The 4,537-nt window shown below is 40.0% G+C and overlaps 1 protein-coding gene across 3 annotated transcripts in view; it reads left to right on the top strand.

The window, feature by feature from the left end:
- The first annotated feature begins 518 nt into the window (after nt 1-518).
- LOC102292414 (prospero homeobox protein 1) overlaps nt 519-4,537 on the top strand; it is a 33,524-nt gene continuing 29,505 nt past the window's right edge. The window contains exons 1-2 of one of the 3 annotated variants that reach the window (XM_005914488.3): nt 519-1,478; nt 2,620-2,689. The gene's annotated coding sequence lies outside the window, so the exon portion shown is untranslated. The other 2 variants (XM_005914487.3, XM_005914489.3) reach the window with 2 other exon arrangements.

Genomic DNA, 4,537 nt, shown 5'->3' with positions numbered 1-4,537 from the left:
AAATAATATTCATTCATTCATTAATTCAGGAAACTTAAATTCATGAAATCTCCACCGGCTTAGGTCTGTTCACATTCAATTCACCAGGCTACATACCAATAATAATAATAATAATAATAATAATAATAATAATAATAATAATAATAATAATAATAATAATAATAATGGCGACATTGATCTAAATTCATACTAAGGAAAAATCCACTGGCTCCTCTCCACTTCGACATACCATGCGCCGAGTGCGTGTACTTATTACCACTCAGCACGAGATAAAAATGTCGCTTTATAACACCTCTGGGAGAAATATTGTTTTTGTAGCCTCCCTCCTTCTGCATTTGGGCACAGCTCTAATAAATATGTCAGTAAATTCGGCCATCAGTGCGCAATGTCAGAGCGTATTATCAGTCTTGGGCATCGAGGTGTGTCGCACTCGATCCAAAAGAGGTGGTGGTGGTGGGGAGGGGAGAGGGAGTTTGAAACAAATCCACGGGTTGATCCACCTGGAATGGGCCGCGATAAGAGCAGCCAGTGTTAAACCACACGTTTCCTCTACACCTCATCCGAGTCTTCCTTTTCCAAACACGCTTTCTTTAATGTCCCGGCCTGTTTTTCCAGCCTGTGTGCGCACCGACGGCACCCAGGGGAGCCGAGGCCAAATCAGCCACAGGCCAGTTAGGGAGCAGGAGGGGGGCCGGGACACCTGCTTTGGAAAAGCCACTCCAGACACCAAACTTTGCTGACTTCGTTGCAATTCGTTCGTCCTAAAAAACACTTGCTTGCGACATGGAAAAGAGACTCGCCTTTTCCTTTTTGGCGCCTGACAGAGGGGCATATGGAAAATAAGATTTCTCGTTAAGTACTTTAGGATCCTGTTTGTTCAGTAGGATAAAAAAAGAAAAAAGAAAAAAGAAAGAAGGAAAAAGAAAAAAGAAAAAAGAAAAACGTGCAACAAAATGGATCCGAAGCCAGAAGCTTGGAATAAAAATAGCTGATTTCATGAGCAATTGTGCAAGAACTTTTTAAACCGTTTTAAAAACATTTGTTAAATATAATTTGAGAAAGAAAGAAAAAATGAAAATCAAGTTTTTACGTTACTATAATAATAATAATATTAATTATAATAATAATTTTCTTCTGAAAACTATTATTTGCCAACCTGGAACGTAAGATCAGCAGTATAGATGAATGTGCCATGTACCCTCAAAAACAATCGAATAAAATAATTCTCTCCATCCTAAACATTAAATCCAGCCCCAGTAAAATGTTCGTAATATTAAGAAAAAATTGTGAATATCACCTGTTGTAAATGTCGAAGGTTAAAACATTTGTTTAGCCGCACGCAAAAGCGGCTGTGTTATGATGAAGCATCCAGTTTGTAAGAAAGCAGGAGGACTGAGAGCGAGCAGCCGTCATCATTTCATAAATCAGAAGCCTCGTGGAAAGGATCATGTGTCACTGTGCGCAAGGTTGTGTTACAGGTGGGTGGAAAAACTAATAATATGTTGAAAATCATTTGGTTTGCAAACATACAGGTAAATTCTTTTTCTTTATTCTTCTTCGTTTTACCACCAGGTTAGAATTCATCTTTAGGTTTCGAACGGGGGATATTTTAGTGACAGCAAGCTGACAGAAGCTTCGTGACGATATTCGGCTCTTAATTGAGCTTTTTACAAAAGTGATGTTTAGTTTTCTTCAGACAGTGGCTTCTCTGGATAATCTGAATTCAAAAGCAGAGCTGTAAGCGTGATGTGCTGCTTTGCTTTACTCGTCCATTAATCAGACTTGGGTGCAACCAATGAGAAACCCGCGTGCGTAAAATATCTCTACATGCCATTTTTATCCCCCAATACTCAAGTGACCCCCAACTTGTTTGTCCCCCACGAGAATGCACGGTCTAAACGTGTGGCAGTGTTTTTGCCAGAAAAATAAAAATAAAACAAAAAAGTATATGCGGTATATACCCATGACTGATCTAAAAAAAATACGCCGTGCATCGTTTCCTCTGACATACAAGGATCAAATTACACAGTTAATATTATTATATTATAATCATTAAAGATGGCTGGGTTTGAAAGAATGCCTAATCGAGTATGATCGAAACTTGAAATAACAGAAGGGTTAAAAAAAAAAACTGGATTCCAAAAGAGACCTTTAATTTGAAATTTATTGCAAACAAATAAAACGAAGGCTGAAAGATGTCTGGAGACATTTGCGTAAAAACGGTACAACATTTACTGTTAACAATAACTTTAATATGATTTTTAATCTGTTTCGAAATGAATCAATTTATTTGATTCATATTCCCAACAATTATTATTTCAAAAACATTCTTATCCCAATTCTTGGCTGAAGCTACTGACACTTTATTCCACATTTCCTGGGACTACGCAGCACTTAAACCGTTTATTACAGAAACTTTCTTTTTTAAAGAATAACCATGAAAAGAAATAACATAGCCATGTGTGTGTCTGTGTGTTGTGATTTTCCCCGCTGCTTAAGAAGTGTCATGTCAAAGTGTGTAACGATTCTTACTCGCGTCGTCGGTGATTTGTGAAGAAACATTAGTAAGACTGCTATTTCCTTTTCTCTCTCTCTCTCCTCTCTCTCTCTCTTTGGTAGCATGCTCAAGTCCCATTCTCTGGTCAAGTTCAGCGAGTTGTTCTCCGGACCCGACGGACGCTTCTTATTGGTAGGTTGCGACCGTTACATCACGCCGCTCATGACGCGCACGTCTTCCTGTTTCCTTCAGCCGTGTCTTAAAGTGGATCTTAGTGGCGGAGGAGCGCTCCAGCATCCAGTCCTCTGCATCCAGTGCGCCTCGGAGACACACATACACGCGGTCTCGTGCTCTCTCTCCCTCTCTCTCTCTAGCATACTCTCTATGTCTCTCACTCTTTCACACAGCACAGGATAGAGGGAGAGACCGACGCGCAAGAGCTCTTTTCATCTTCTATATTTTTCCCCTATTTTGTTCTTTTCGCTCGCGTCGCCGACTTTATTCCAGCTCTTCATTCTCTGAGACACTGTTATATTCCAGCATACAGCAATCCTCGGTGCCCTGTGTGTATTCTCATTTTTCCCCCCCGCAGGAGTTCAGGTTGTCCCCCTCTTCATCAAAAGGGTAAGTAACCTTGTCCTCGGATACCTCCCTCTCTTGTTCTCGTTCTGCCTCGCCTGCGCACGGTGGGCGGAAAAAATAAACAAATCAAACATCGTTAACGGGGAAATTTATTATGGTAATCAACTGCTAATCATTTCGATACGACATTATTTGCTCTGTTTCGTACCCTCATCTTGATCTGTGGTGAGAGTTGCGCGAGCAGCCCGTGTTTGTCTCGAGGATGATTTGCGAGCGGTAGCCCAGCCTTCCTCATCAAAGCACAGAGATCAAGTTGATTTCCAACTTTAAAAAAGTAAGTTTGGGAAGCCAGTTTTTGTGCGAAAGGAATCGTGATTTCTAACAAGGGCTGTTTTTGGTTGGTTTTTTGGTTTTGTTTTGGGTTTTGTTTTTTGTTTTTTTAGACTTCATGTGTTTGGCTCTCCTCCGCGCTTATTGTAAACTGAATTTGCTATGACCTCATATTGTCTTTGTCCCATTGGCTAAGTCTTATTTCGACACATTACGGTTTTTTTTAATTGATAAGTCAAACAAAAAGTCTTGCACAGTAAACTACCGAGGTACTCAGCCCTCCCGGTTGGTAAATGGGGTTTCTATCTTGTGCGGTAGCTCTCTAGGACAGATGTGATAAAGCGCAGTGTTTCGATTGTGTGCGCAACTCTTTTGATATCCAAGTCTGTTCGCTGGCAACTAAACAGATATCCAAACCAACAGATTTCAGTCTCACTTGAAGAAATGTTGCCGGACTTTTAGTTCAAACCTTAAAGAATTATTTTTAATTGAGTTTAAAACTTGAACTTTGCTCCTTTAAAAAAATACTTTTTGCATTTTCCTTTTTTTCCGTGAGAGGTTTAAATGGTCCTTTTATGCGTGTATTGTTTATGAGCTTTTAATTAAGGTGTATCCTTTAAGTTTGAGTGAATTTCTGTATGTGAGTATGACAGGTGCTTAAAATTGTTGCAAGTTTTTTTTCTTTAAGAGAGAGAACGGGAGAGTGTGAGAGTGCGCATGGGCAATAGGGGACAGGTGCGTGTTCGGCAAAGACAGGTGCTGGTGACTATTTCAAGCAAGTTTCCCGAGACAGTGAAGTGCGTTTCTTCTTCTTTCTTTCTTTCTTTCTTTTTTTTTACTCATGTGGATGTATCAGGTCTTGTCTGTATTCCTGGATATGGCTATCACGACCTGAGCCAAAGGCATTTATCAAATGTTTTATTTTTGAATACTGGTGTCACAGTTTAACCCAGTGTGCATCCAGTAAGTCTGTACTTTCACAGTTTTATCTGCTACAAAATGTCATTTTTCCTCCCTGAATTACATCAAATACCATGTGCAACATGTGCACCACACTGCACAGTTTGCAACAAAGCCAACAGCGATGTTGTGTGTGTGTGTGTGTGTGTGTGTGTGTGTGTGTGTGTG

The sequence above is a fragment of the Haplochromis burtoni genome, unplaced genomic scaffold (assembly GCF_018398535.1).
Source record: "Haplochromis burtoni strain Fernald_Lab_line unplaced genomic scaffold, NCSU_Asbu1 Contig_8, whole genome shotgun sequence".
Lineage (NCBI taxonomy): Eukaryota > Metazoa > Chordata > Actinopteri > Cichliformes > Cichlidae > Haplochromis > Haplochromis burtoni.
This window is presented reverse-complemented; position numbering and strand designations above follow the sequence as displayed.